We start from the raw sequence: 14,089 nt of genomic DNA on the forward strand, positions 1-14,089 counted from the left end.
CTTTATAAAGTTTCTATTTATCTATTATAGTTTTCAAGATAATAGGCAAAAAATGCCAAAACATGTTAAAATGATCATCAAAGGGCAATAACTCCAATAACGAGTCGACTGCAGATTTCTGCCATTTTTTTGGCTTATTTGTGGAACTTGTCTAGCCGATCATTTGTGCTATTTGAAGTTTCTGCCTATATATATATTCTTAATTTCGAGATAACAGGTAAAAAAATTTAAAATGATAAATTCATCCTTTTCGGCCAATAACTCCTATAAGAAATCGTTTGACAGTTTTGACGTGAAAAAACAATAGTTAGAGCTCAACATTATGAACTTTTTGCTCGTGTCAGATTTTCTCTATTTAAAGCGGTTTTTCTAATAATAGGCAAAACTTGTATTTTACCCCTATGTTCTATTTTTAGCCATGTCAGCCATCTTGGTCGGCTTGTAGGGTCATCGGACGAATTTTTAAACTACATACCCCAATAATGATTGTGGCTAATTTTGGTTAAATTTGGCCAAGTAGTTTCAGAGGAGAAGATTTTTGTAAAAGTTAACGGAGATGGACGACGACGATGACAGACAAAAATGACGAAGACGGACGACAAACCTCCAGTGATAAGACAAGTTCACTTGGCCCTTCGACCAGGTGAGCTAAAACATAAGTCGATTTTATCCGTAAAATACGGAAAAATGAAAATAAATATTTTCAAAATTTTGCCCTGGATACTGTCCTTTGGTCATAAACAAGCTTCTGTCCAAATTTCCTAAAATTCCATAAAGGTTTGACAAAGTTATTGATGACTGAAAAACTTTCACTTCAGACTAAATTTGAATGTTAACTGTAAAAAAAATAAGTCCATTTATCAGTAAAATACGAAAAAATGAAAATAAATATTTTAGAACTTTTGCTCTGGATACTTTATTTTGGTCATAAAGAAGCTTCTTTCCAATTCCTAAAATTCAATTAAGGTTTGACAAAGTTATTCATGTTATTGATGTCTAAAAAAAACATTAACCACAGACTTAACCTAAATGCTGACGCCGACGCCAATGACGGAATCGAGGATCGCTATGTTTCAGTTTCGCACAACATGTCGCAGGCTCGACAACAAGGCCAAGTTTATGCAACATGACATGTTCAAGCGCTCTGACTATTATATCAACTAACGGAACGACAGGAAAATAATCTCACCTGAAATGAACAATGCAAGCAAGATCTCATCTCATTTCTGATTATTGGATTGTCCTAATATAGCAATATTCATTCAATAATTCATATGACATAATGATCCGAATTTATTGCAGTTCGAATATTGTTAAACAGAATAATAAGTATTTGATTGTTCATCTTGTCTGTACTAGAAATATTCCGACAAAAATAACAACAAAATTAATCAGGACGTACATTGCAGAAAAACAGAAAACACCATGGCAAAAAGAAAACCCGAGAAAAAAACAAATGATCACAGATAACTAAGAGTATAATAAAACAAATCCAAAAACAAGGGGGGATGATTTTTGACGAAATGAAATGAAAAGTAACTTTCCCATTCATAACACGGTAAATTTAAAAAGGGGAAAATTATTTAAACATGACAAAAATCCAACGTTCAACACTATTCACCAACGGAATGAATGGAAAACAACTGACTTATATTCTTGCAATGATTAGGCATTAAGATAGGCAAAAGCGAATTCCTCGATATTAGAGAGCTCATAAGTTGCGAGAAACTGATAAGGCCATGACAAAAAAAAAAGACAACGAAAAGACAAACAAGTTCACAAAACACTACAAACAAAACTATAGACTGAACAACACAAACCAACCAAACAAGTGGTTGGGAGATCTCTTGGTCCCCGAATGGGTCAGCATATCCTATTATTTAGAAGTTACACATGTCATAGGATAAACAGAAAAACCCCCATTCTTGATCCTTCTCATTTCATATCAATTTCACTTCCTGCTCAGATCAGAACTAAACTCAACGACCAAAGAGGTGTTTTCAATTTTCTAATTGAGGTATTTCCATTTCAATGCAGCAACATACCAGCAGCGCCTACATACGGATTAAAGTCTTTTTTTCGACTTATGAATTTGAATGTCCGTTTGGCATCTTTTGCCTATCTTTCGTCAACACAAATAAAACTCATAGTTAAATGTCAACATTAATTAATACAAATAGTAAAATGTTGGAGCAATGTTAAGTTAATATATAAAGTCACGAACAACAAACTGGAGACAACGGACATTGTAAATATGAAAACTACTTACATGAATGTGTAGTGATTTAAAATCTGTCTATTATCACTTTTAAAAGTAATTTCTTACTGCATTATCATTACGGTAAAAACCTACTGCCTTGCCCGTGTATCAATACTTACAAGTTTATAAGGGATGTTATACCAGAAAGCGCATTTGGTCTTACTGTTGTTATGTTATTTTCACCAAGAATTCTGAAAGAATGAAAAATAAATCTTTTATATCCAAAACTAGAGATACCAAGACAGCGATGATCATAGGACTTCGTTCAATATACATGATATAAGAACGATATTCCTTATTCTGATATATATAACCTACATATCTGTTACTTTCCGCAGGTCAAAACATTCTAAAGCATCTACACGAAAAATTTTGTTAAATCTCTAAAAAACAAAGTTGTGAATAAGGAATGAAGCTTTAGTGAAAAGTATTCATTATTTAATGAGTATTTAAATCATTTGGTGTGGACCAGTAAAAGGATAGACCAACGATTGCATGAACTACATTTGACTGTAAGAAATGAAAATACGAAGTCTATAGAGTAGACAATATTATGATAGACTATCATTTAATTGTATAGTCAAGACAGTTTGCTGATATTTTACACAATTAGAACCATTTTTAAAAAGTGAAAGAAAACGCCTGACCAGTTAACAACAATTAGTATTTAGATGCAAAGTATTGGCAGTTTGTTAAATTTTGGGATATATTTTTAGTCGTGAATGAGGTATATAAAAAGCTTATAGGTATAGATAGAAATCATCATCATTGATGAAGATCATGTATACAATAGTGGCATGATAAAAGAAATAAGTGCCCGTGGAATATTGGCAGGTCGATAACTTAACGCGTTTGGTATATCATAGATAATATCCTTTACCACGTCCATTTTATAAAATTTTCCCGCGATTTACACAAAAACTGTTCCCAAACGAAAACCTGATTGTCTAATTGAAGCCGGAAAATTAAATCGAGAATTTCCGAAAACCAGCAAGTTCATTTTAAAATCCAAACCTGGTCGGACAACTATATTTTCCATGCAAAGTCACGATTTGATATATACCCCTTCTCTAAACATGTGTTCCTATCATTATTGTCAAGCTTCTACGATTATTTCATAAAACATCAAAATATCTAGTTTGCTTTCCAATCTTCAATAAAAAGTAAGTGAATCATATTTTTGATCAACACTATTAGAGGATGGCTTGGATTTGAAATAGCAATCAATGATTCATAGAAACAGCCATATTGTCACAATGTCAACAGGAAGTTCAAATTAATGGGAGACAATTTTGGTAGGAAATGTATTGTATTGTCAAATCTTATTAAAAATTTCCGGTGGCAATAATTAAAATATTATAAAGTTATTACATAAAATCTTTACCAGAATCAAAAGCTACATATATATGTAGGACTGCATAAAAAAGCTTTATTAGTGTATACAAAGTGCATTTCAGGTTTCTGCTATTAGTACAAAAAATGTATAAAAATTGGTTGGGCCACTACAATTTCAACTGGGTCCCTGAAAAAAATACTTTAGCGGTCCAGCTGACCCCTAGTAAAAAAACAGTAAAGTTTAGTCCCTGCCGTACTGCGATGAATTAAGAATGTGATAGAAACATTTGTTAGAACATGTCAACTCACAATGTCACTATCTCCTTCTTTGTCAAATGATTCCCTCGTATTTTATTTTAACCTTTATTTGCATCTTTCGAATTGATTGATGAGATTTGAGCAGTAATTATTAGAAATAAAAGTTTATGAATATTGCGATGTTCAAGATTCAATTTCATCACAAATGCACAAAAACCTGGGATTATAACATATGTAATGTATAGTACTTACAAGTGTGTTGTAGTTGAAGAAATATCTGTATGCGGTATTTCATCTAAATTCACTCCGAAACAACTAACTTGTGTATTAATACAAAAACAAGCTGTAGGACATCCATTAACTAAATCCCTTTTCAACAGGCTTATAAACAACATAACTGCAACTGACATCAACATTTTATTAGGTGTGTTCGTTTTGCTCGTTTACCTTGATATATCTGTAATATACAAAAAAATAATGTCATATAATATATCCTATTGCTAGACAGTCATTTATTTTTTAATAAACAATCATGAATTTTCAAGATAAGAAAAAAAGACAGAAATAGAGAGAAATTACCATTTCAAAGATTTTCCTTTCCTTAATTACACTCTTTCAGATATGTGTCCCTTTCTTTTATGATATCAACTGAGATGAGAAGGATACCAAAGAGACATTCAAACTCATAAGTAAAAAATTAACTGGCAACGCCAGGACTAAAAAGAGAAAAAAGACAAACAGACAAACAACAGTACACAAAACAAAACTTAGAAAACCAAAGAATGAGCAACACAAACTCCACCAAAAACTGTGGGTGATCTCAGATGCTCTAAAAGGATCAGAAGATCCTGCTCCACATATGGCACCCGTCGTGTTGCTCATGTTAGTACACACCTGGTGATAACTTTAGTTCGGTATGTCATACTTAGAGAAAAGGTGACAGGATTGTAGTTACAACAATTGGAACATATCCGTTGTCATCTGTGAAATGGATATTCCATATAACAGTCAAACAACTCATGATACCGTCTGTAAAATTTAGGAAGGGACGATATTAACTAATAGCTTTCTTGTGAGCAGCAACCATTTATCAAGGAAATTATGATAGGAAATACAAGCCATGGAAACTGTATCAACTTGGAGATATATACATGTACTCCTACAAGAAATGATTGTACAACCCTTAAGGACTCTCCTTATTAAAAAAAGATCAAAAAAAGTTCCAGGTCAAATTATGACCTTGCCCATTTGACCTTTAAAGAGCCATATGTTCCCATGGTCATTACTGAAGACCCTATGTGTCTATCACTAACTGTTCTCAAGATATAATCATTTGAAAATAACAAAACTTAAAATATTATAGGATTCTATAGTAAACCCCTCCTTTCTTTTGGCCCCTCAAAGTACCCCTTTATAAACCTAATTGCACAAATAAAACCCTGATTGTACCAGTAGATATGTTAGTCTAACATATTGTGGAACCCTAAATTAATCTGACAAGCGGTTTTGGAGAACGGGTGCAGACAAGTTCAAATTCAAAAGTAGTGGAAGAAGAAGAAGAAGAAGTTCTAAGAAGAAGAGGACAAAGAAGCAGAAGAAGATTTGCAATTTTGAGAAATAGCGGATGACACCCTCGTCTCCCCATTGTCAGGGTAACGGTATCGATAGTTGCTGTAGTTTCAGTGGCAACATAGTGGTTCCAAATTGTTGTCAAAATCATCCAAAACCTGTATATAGGCGACATCTTTTTTGTATAAAAACAGTTTTATTGGGTTTGATGTAATATTCGTTAAGAAAATGTTGCTTTAAAGTATGTTTTACCATGTGGTAAAGGTATAACTTTCTACCTGTTTCCATGACAATGGCGGCCATTTTGGAATTTCTGAATATTGTCGGTACCTCAACATACCACAGACAACATTTGTATAAGTTTTATTATATTGGGTCTTATAACAAAGGAATTAGAGTTTTGATTTTTTTTTTAAATTTTGGCTGTTTTCACGGTAACCGTGGCCATCTTGTACATTTCAAAGTCAGAGGGATAACTTCACATGGTAGTCAAAATTATAGCAAAAAGTGGAACAAACATTATATTTAAAACTAGAATTGCTATTGCAAGCAATAGCAGATGTCACCCTTCCCCCAATGCCAATAAACGGCAGTCATTTCGAATGATTGCACATATATGCATGGCTACACATCTTTCAGTAAATTTTCAAAACATTTGGAGCATTTTAATATTTTACACATTTTTGCTGTTTCCATGGTAACGGCAGCCATTTTTGAAATTCCAAATTCAAAAATCTCATGTTAACTTGCTAGTTGACATTTATATAATTTTTCATCAAGTTTGGAGCATTTTGAAATTTCGGACATTTTTGCTGTTTCCATGGTAACGGTGACCATTTCCAAATTGTTAATGACAAGCCACATTGGTACATGAGAGGGAACATACCATCAAAGTTTCAATGGGTTTGACCCACCATTTTAGGAGAGGAAATGCTACTTTAAAGGTTTTTAGAAAGGTTTTGAGAGCAATTTGACCCTTTTCGCAGTGTTTCCATGGTAAGGTCAGCTACATCTACACATGCCAGTTGACATTACTGTGAAGTTTCATCAAGTTTGGAGCATTTTGAAATTTTTGAAATTTTTGCTGTAGTTTCCATGGCAACATAGTAGTTCCGATGATTGTCAAAATCTTTCAAAATCTGTATGTAGTGGACATCTCCATTGTATAGAAACTTAATGATTTTAAGTTCAGGCATACTCAAATAATTCACAAAACCCCAAAATTTTATTATTTTAGATTTTTTCGGTTTTCATGGTACGGCAGCCATTTTTTAGTGTCAAAGAAGGATGCAAATCTACATATGGTGATAACCATTATGCTTAAGTTTGATAATTATTGATCCTTCAGTTTTATAGGATTACTCCGGACAAAAAAGGTGGAAGAATAATAATAACTAGAATTGCTATTGCAAGCAATAGCCGATATCACCCCCCTCCATTGCCACGGTTACAGCAGCCATTTTGAAAATTCCAAAGTCGAATGCCAGATATATATATGCCAGTTAATATTTCTGTAAAGTTTCAGTTAGTTTAGAGAATTTTGAAATTTTGGCATTTTTCAGTTTCCATGGCAGCGGTAATTTTAAAAATTCCAATGTCAAACTCCTGCTACATATGGTGCTACCCATAATAATTTACGATCGTATAAGACCTTTTGTCTCTAGAATTAATTCAACACTGATGTTCTGGAATGTTCAATGAAAATTTACCCCCTCAAATTATGCCAATGAGACCCCCAGCTGAAATAAAAAATATTCCATGTTGAAGTGGACATGTGTCTCTAAATATTCATAGAAATAATCATAATTCTATCTCCTCTACATAAAACACTAATTTAAGAAATGTGTAAAGTTTTTTTGACCCCACCAATCTTTGAGCTCCCTTAATTATGCCAAATGGACACCCTGGTATCATGAACATTGGGTTCTGCAACCCCTATGATACAAACCCATACAGAGTATACATATACAGTTTCCATCCTCTACCGCTTTCAAGAAAATAGTAGGACAGTTATAGGGGTTAAATAAAGAGAAGAATAAGAATAATAACTAGATTTGTAATAGCAAGCAACAACGGATGGCAACCTCGTGCCCCCATTACCAGGGTAACGGCAGCCATTTCGAAAATTCCGAAGTCATACAGCGCATCTACACATGTCAATTAACGTTCTTCAATAGCTGATGTCACCCTTCCCCCCATTGCCACTAAGTGGCAGCCATTTCAAAAATTTTAAACAGTGAATGCACATATGTGCATGGCAATACATCTTTCTGTAAATTTTCAGAACATTTGAAGCATATTAAAAAATTTCACATTTTGACCTTTTTTGCATTGTTTCCATAGTAACGGCAGCCATTTTGGAAATTCCAACGCCAAACGCCAAGTCTACAAATGTTGCTCATCTCTACTTTGAGGTTTCATGAAGTTTGAAGCATTTTGAAATTTTTGAAATTTTTGCTGCAGTTTCCATGGCAACATAGTAGTACCAATCATTGTCAAAATCATCCGAAACCTGTATATAGAGGACAACTTCATTGTATCAAAATTTAATGATTTTAAGTTTAAGCATACCAAAATAATTCACAAACCCTAAAATTTCATTTTTTTCACCTTATTTTGGTTTCCATGGTGATGGCAGCCATTTTTTAGTTCCAAAGTTGCACTGCAACCCGAAAGTCAGGGTTCCTCGTTATAGTGAACAACCATTAAGATTAGTTCCTTTGGCTCTGAGAAAACTCCCGGACAAAATTAGGTGGAAGAATAGTAATAATAACTAGATTTGCCATTGCAAGCAATAGCGGGTGTCACCCTTTCCATATTGCCACTTGATTGCAGCCAGTTTTAAAATATTAAAGAGTGAATGCACATATATACTGATGGCTATACATCTTTCTGTAATTTTTTAGAACATTTAGCGGATTTACAAATTTTACGCATAATTTTTCCTTTTTTGCCTTGTTTCCATGGTAACGGCAGCAATTTTGGAAATTCAAACGCCAATTGCCGCTTCCACACATGACAGTCAACATTATTGTGAAGTTTCATTAAGTTTGAAGCATTCTGAAATTTTTGAAATTTTTGCTCCTATATCCATGGTAACATAGTAGTTCCAATGATTGTCAAAATCATTCAAAATCTGTATATAATAGACAACTATATTGTATAAAAATTTGATGATTTTAAGTTAAAGCATACGAAAAGTATTCACCAAACCCTGATATTTTTGTAGCATTTTGACCTCTTTGCATTGTTTCCATGGTAACAGCAGCCATTTTGGAAATTCTAACTCCAAATGCCACATCTTCCAATGTTGCTCATCGTTACTGTGAAGTTTCATTGAATTTGGAGCATTTTGATATTTTTGAAATTTTTGGTGTAGTTTCCATGGCAACATAGTAGTTCCAATGATTGCTAAAATCATCCAACACCAGTACATAATGGACACCTACATTGTATTAAAATATAATGATTCTAGGTTTAAGCATATCCAGTTCATCAAAACGAAAAACAGGATTTTTTCACATTTGTTTCGTTTCCATGGAAACGGTCGCCATCTTGAACCATTCCATGCTTCGTGCACAACTTCACATGGGGTCCTCAATATAGTAGAGTTCCATCAATATTGGTCTATTGGATTTCCCGAAATCGCACGGACAAAATGTGGAAGAAAAATAATAATAATAATAATCAGAAGAAGAAGAAAAAGAAACGTAGAATAACAATATGTCACCTCCGTTGAGGGTGCCATAATAACTAGATTTGTAATTGCTAGCAATAACGGATGGCACCCTTCCCCCAGTCAAAGAGAGCATCTACAGATGTCTATTAACATTGTTGTAAAGTTTCATCAATTTTGGAGCATTTTGCAATTTTTTAAATTTTTGGCTATTTCCATGGTAACGGGTACAATTTCCGGAATTTCAAAAAACAGGTGCCACTTTGGGATATGCCATGTTACATATCCATTAAATTCTAGAAGGTTTGATCTAACATTCTTGCAGGAAATGCAGCTTCAATGTGTTTTGCCATAGGGTCAATGTTAAACTTTCGCTCTGTTTCCATGACAATGGCGGCCATTTTGGAATTTCCTAATATTGTCACAACATCAAGGCATACCAAGGAACATTACCATAAAGTTTCATCCAGCTAGGTCTTATAATGAAAGATTTAGAATTTTGTAATTTTTTCACTGTTTTGCAGTTTCCATAGAAAAGGCGGCCATATTTAAAAAATTCCAGAGTCAGATGCACAACTTCACATGGGGGTCCTCATTATAGTATAGTTCCATTAACATTGTGTCACTCAATTCTGAGAAACAGCGTGGACAAAATGTGTGGAAGAATAATAAAAATAACTAGATTTGTAATTGCTAGCAATAACGGATGGCACCCTTTCCCCATTGGCAGGCGAGCGGCAGCCATTTTGAAAATTCCAAAGTCTCAGAGCGCATCTACACATGCAAATTATCATTTTTGTAAAGTTTCATGAAGTTTGGAGCATTTTGACATTTTTGACATTTTTGCTGTTTCCATGGTTACGGAGGCCATTTTGAAAATTCCAAAGTCAAATTGCAAATGAGCACATGCCAGTTACCATTTCTGTTAAGTTTCTTTCAGTTTGGAACATTTTGAATTTTTTCGAAATTTTGGACATTTTTTATGTTTCCATGTTTACAGTGAGTATTCCAAAATTCTAAAAGCAGACATCTGATTGCCACATGTCATGTTATATAACAATACAGTTTCATTGACTTTGGTCAAATACTCTTTAAGAAAATGTTGAATTCATGCATTTTCCCATAGGGTCTGTGGAAAACTAAGAATAAGAAAAATAAGAAAAAAAAAGAAACGTAGAATAACAATATGTCACCCCAACTCCGTTGAGGGTGCCATAATAGGAAAAAAAAAAAGAAACGTAGAATAACAATATGTCACCCCAACTCCGTTGAGGGTGCCATAATAGTAAATAGATTTGCCATTGCAAGCAATAACGGATGTCACCCTTTCCCCATTGCCACTAAGCGGCAGCCATTTCGAAAATTTTAAACAGGGAATGCATATATATGCCTGGCTATGCATTTTTCTGTAACATTTAGAGCATTTTTGATAATTTAAATTTTTTTGACATTTTTGCAATTTCCATGGCAACGGTGGCCATTTTGGAAATTCCAAAGACAAAAGTCTCATCCACACTTGCCAGTTAACAATCGTATTAAGTTTCATAAAGTTTGGAGCGTTTTGAAATTTTTGACATTTTTGTTGGTTTCGATGGAAACAAAGACCATTCCCAAAAATTAATGATAGATGCCACATTGGTACATGGGAGGGAACATACTATCAAAGTTTCAATGAATTTGACCTACCATTTTAAGAAAGTAAATGCTACTTTCAGGTTTTTGAAGCATTTTGACCATTTTTGCATTGTTTCCATGGTAACGGCAGCCATTTTGGAAATTCTTACTTCAAATGCCACATCTACAAATGTTGCTCATCATTACTGTGAAGTTTCATTACTCTTGGAGCATTTTGAGTTTTTTGGATTTTTTGGTGTAGTTTCCATGGCAACATAGTAGTTCAGATCATTGTCAAAATCATCCAAAACTTGTATATAGTAGACACTTATATTGTATTAAAATTAAATGATTTTAAGTTTAAGCATACCAAGATTATTCACTTAACTCCAAAATGTTATTTTTTTAACCTTTCCTCGGTTTCCATGGTGATGGCAGCCATTTTTTAGTTCCAAAGTTGCATTGCAACTCGAAAGTCAGGGTTCCTTGTTATAGTGCACGATCATTAAGAGTAGTTCTTTTGGCCCTGAGAAAACTTCCGGACAAAATTAGGTTGAAGAAAAATTATAATACAGATGGGTGCAGTCCAAACCTGTACAGCAAGTTAACTTGATAATCAGTCATTTGGACTGGTCAAAGTTAACCTGTGACAGGATTTAGGACTGCTCTGACCAGTCCTAGGACCACAATCTAGTTAACTTGAAAAGCGGACTTGGTCCTAGGACTGTTTTTATGTCTGCCGAAAAAGTTAACTTGGAAACAGGTCCGCTATTGATATAAGTTAACTTCGAAACCAGTTCTGCCATTAGTTAACACAAGTTAACTTTGATTTTGACAACTCCGATCGAACCAGACCTGATCTCAAGTTAACTTTTGGCCTGGTCTGCTCAACACTAAGTTAACTTGTAACCAGGACCGCTCGATCTACATCGATTTTTTTAAATATGTTTTAATGTCTTTGTTTCTTGGTATAAACATAGAAAAAATAAAGTCAATTTGATACTTCCTTGATATAAACATGATTAAATCCATGTAACTCCGTGTTGAAGACCGTACTTTGACCTATAATGGTTTACTTTTATAAATGTTGACTTGGATGGAGAGTTAATTTGTCTCATTGGCACTCATTACATCTTCTTATATCTATTTGTAAATAAAGTACGCATAAAACTTTGCTTGTTTATATACAAATTTATCCGTGATCTGCCTTTCTATATATTAAAAAAAAAGATAATGGTTACAATGCTAACGAGCTGAATATATATTCCATTACATATCACATTCTTTAAATCGTATCAACCATATTTCAACTGTATAATGTAAATCTATATAGCCGCATAGTAAATCAGAAATATTTTTATGTCGGGATAGAATGTACAATACAAATGACAGCAATATTGAAACACAATCACTGCAAAATTTAAAATTTAGAGTGCCAGCATGTCCTCCTTTTGTTCAATATATTGATACGTAACAAAATTTCAGTAGTTTGGATACCCCAGGCTGACTCGTATAGCAAAATTATTTGACCGTATCAACCAAAACTTACCATATTTGCACTTTATCATGTAAATCTATATAGCCGCATAATAATTCAGTAATATTTTATGTCAGGATGTATTGTATAATACAAATGACAGCAATATTGGAACATAATGTGAATACAAAATTTTGTCCCTATAAATATAGATTGCCAGCATGTCCTCTTTTTAATCAAAATATTGTCTAGCATCAAAATTTCAGTAGTTTTGATACCTCAGGCTGACTCCTATAACAAAATTATTTGACCGTATCAACCAAAACTGACCATATTTGCACTTTATTTTGTAAATCTATATAGCCGCATAGTAAATCAGCAACTATTTTTATGTCAGGATTTAATGTATAATACAAATGACAGCAATATTGGAACACAACAACTACAAATTTTTGTCCGCATAAATTAAGAGTGCCAGCATGTCCTCCTTTTGTTCAATATATTGATACGTTACAAAATTTCAGTAGTTTTGATACCCCAGGGTGACTTGTATAGCAAAATCATTTGACCGTATCAACAAAAACTTACCATATTTACACTTTATCATGTAAATCCATATAGGCGCATAATAATTTAGTAAAATTTTATGTCATGTTGTATTGTATAATACAAATGACAGCAATATTGGAACATAATGTGAATACAAAATTTTGTCCGTATCAATCTAGATTGCCAGCATGTCCTCTTTTTAATCAAAATATTGTCTTGCAACAAAATTTCAGTAGTTTTGATACCTCAGGCTGACTCCTATAACAAAATTATTTGACCGCATCAAACAAAACTGACCATATTTGCACTTTATTTTGTAAATCTATATAGCCGCATAGTAAATCAGCAGCTATTTTTATGTCAGGATTTAATGCATAATACAAATGACAGCAATATTGGAACACAACAATTACAAATTTTTGTCCGCATAAATTTAGAGTGCCAGCATGTCCTCCTTTTGCTCAATATACATGATATATTGATACGTAACTAAATTTCAGTAGTTTTGATACCCCTGGCTGACTTGTATAGCAAAATCATTTGACTGTATCAACCAAAACTGACCATATTTGCATTTTATTATGTAAATCTTTATAGTCACATAATAATTCAGTTATATTTTTATGTCAGGATTTAATGTATAATACAAATGACAGTAGTATTGGAACACAATGAATACAAAATTGTGTCCGCATAAATTTAGAGTGCCAGAATGTCCTCCTGTTGTTCAATATATTGATATGTAACAAAACTTCAGTACTTTTGATACCTCAGGCTGACTGGTATAGCAAAATTTGTTGACCGTATCTACTAAAACTGACCATATTTGCACTTTAGTATGTAAATCTATATGGCTGCATTATATTTAATCAGATTTTTTTTTTATGTCAGGATGTCATGGATGTACTGTATTATAATACAAACGAAAGCAATATTGGAAAACAATGAATGAAATATCTTTTCCGCATCAATTTAGATTGTCAGCATTTCATCTCTGTATTCATAATATTAGACCATCACTAAAATTAGTAGTTCAGGATCAAAATGAGGATGGTGTGTATAACAAAACTATTTGACAGCATCATCCAACACCGACATGTCTGATTTCATTTTTACTTTATAATGAAAAGTATAAGAAGTTCTCTTCTGGGAATAGTATACATGTCGGTTGATTGATTTTGTTTGTAGCGAAACCTCAAGTGGCAACTATTTCATTCATGTGCACAACGAGTATATTTTTTGGAAGTCCCATATCATTATTTTTAATCGGTAAAGACAAATCGGACAAAATTGACGAGATTGTTCATAATTATTCAACACCTTATGTATCCGGACACTGTACAATTTTCGT

At 33.3% G+C, this 14,089-nt stretch overlaps 1 long non-coding RNA gene across 1 annotated transcript in view; it reads right to left on the bottom strand.

The window, feature by feature from the left end:
* LOC127723629 (uncharacterized) overlaps nt 1-14,089 on the bottom strand; it is a 52,401-nt gene that overhangs the window by 5,066 nt on the left and 33,246 nt on the right. The window contains exons 2-3 of the long non-coding RNA XR_007992153.1: nt 4,106-4,310; nt 2,380-2,451 (exon numbers count right to left, since the gene is read on the bottom strand). This is a non-coding gene — a long non-coding RNA (uncharacterized LOC127723629). The remainder of the gene's footprint in view (nt 1-2,379; nt 2,452-4,105; nt 4,311-14,089) is intronic.

Source organism: Mytilus californianus, unplaced genomic scaffold, assembly GCF_021869535.1.
Source record: "Mytilus californianus isolate M0D057914Y unplaced genomic scaffold, xbMytCali1.0.p SCAF_13, whole genome shotgun sequence".
Lineage (NCBI taxonomy): Eukaryota > Metazoa > Mollusca > Bivalvia > Mytilida > Mytilidae > Mytilus > Mytilus californianus.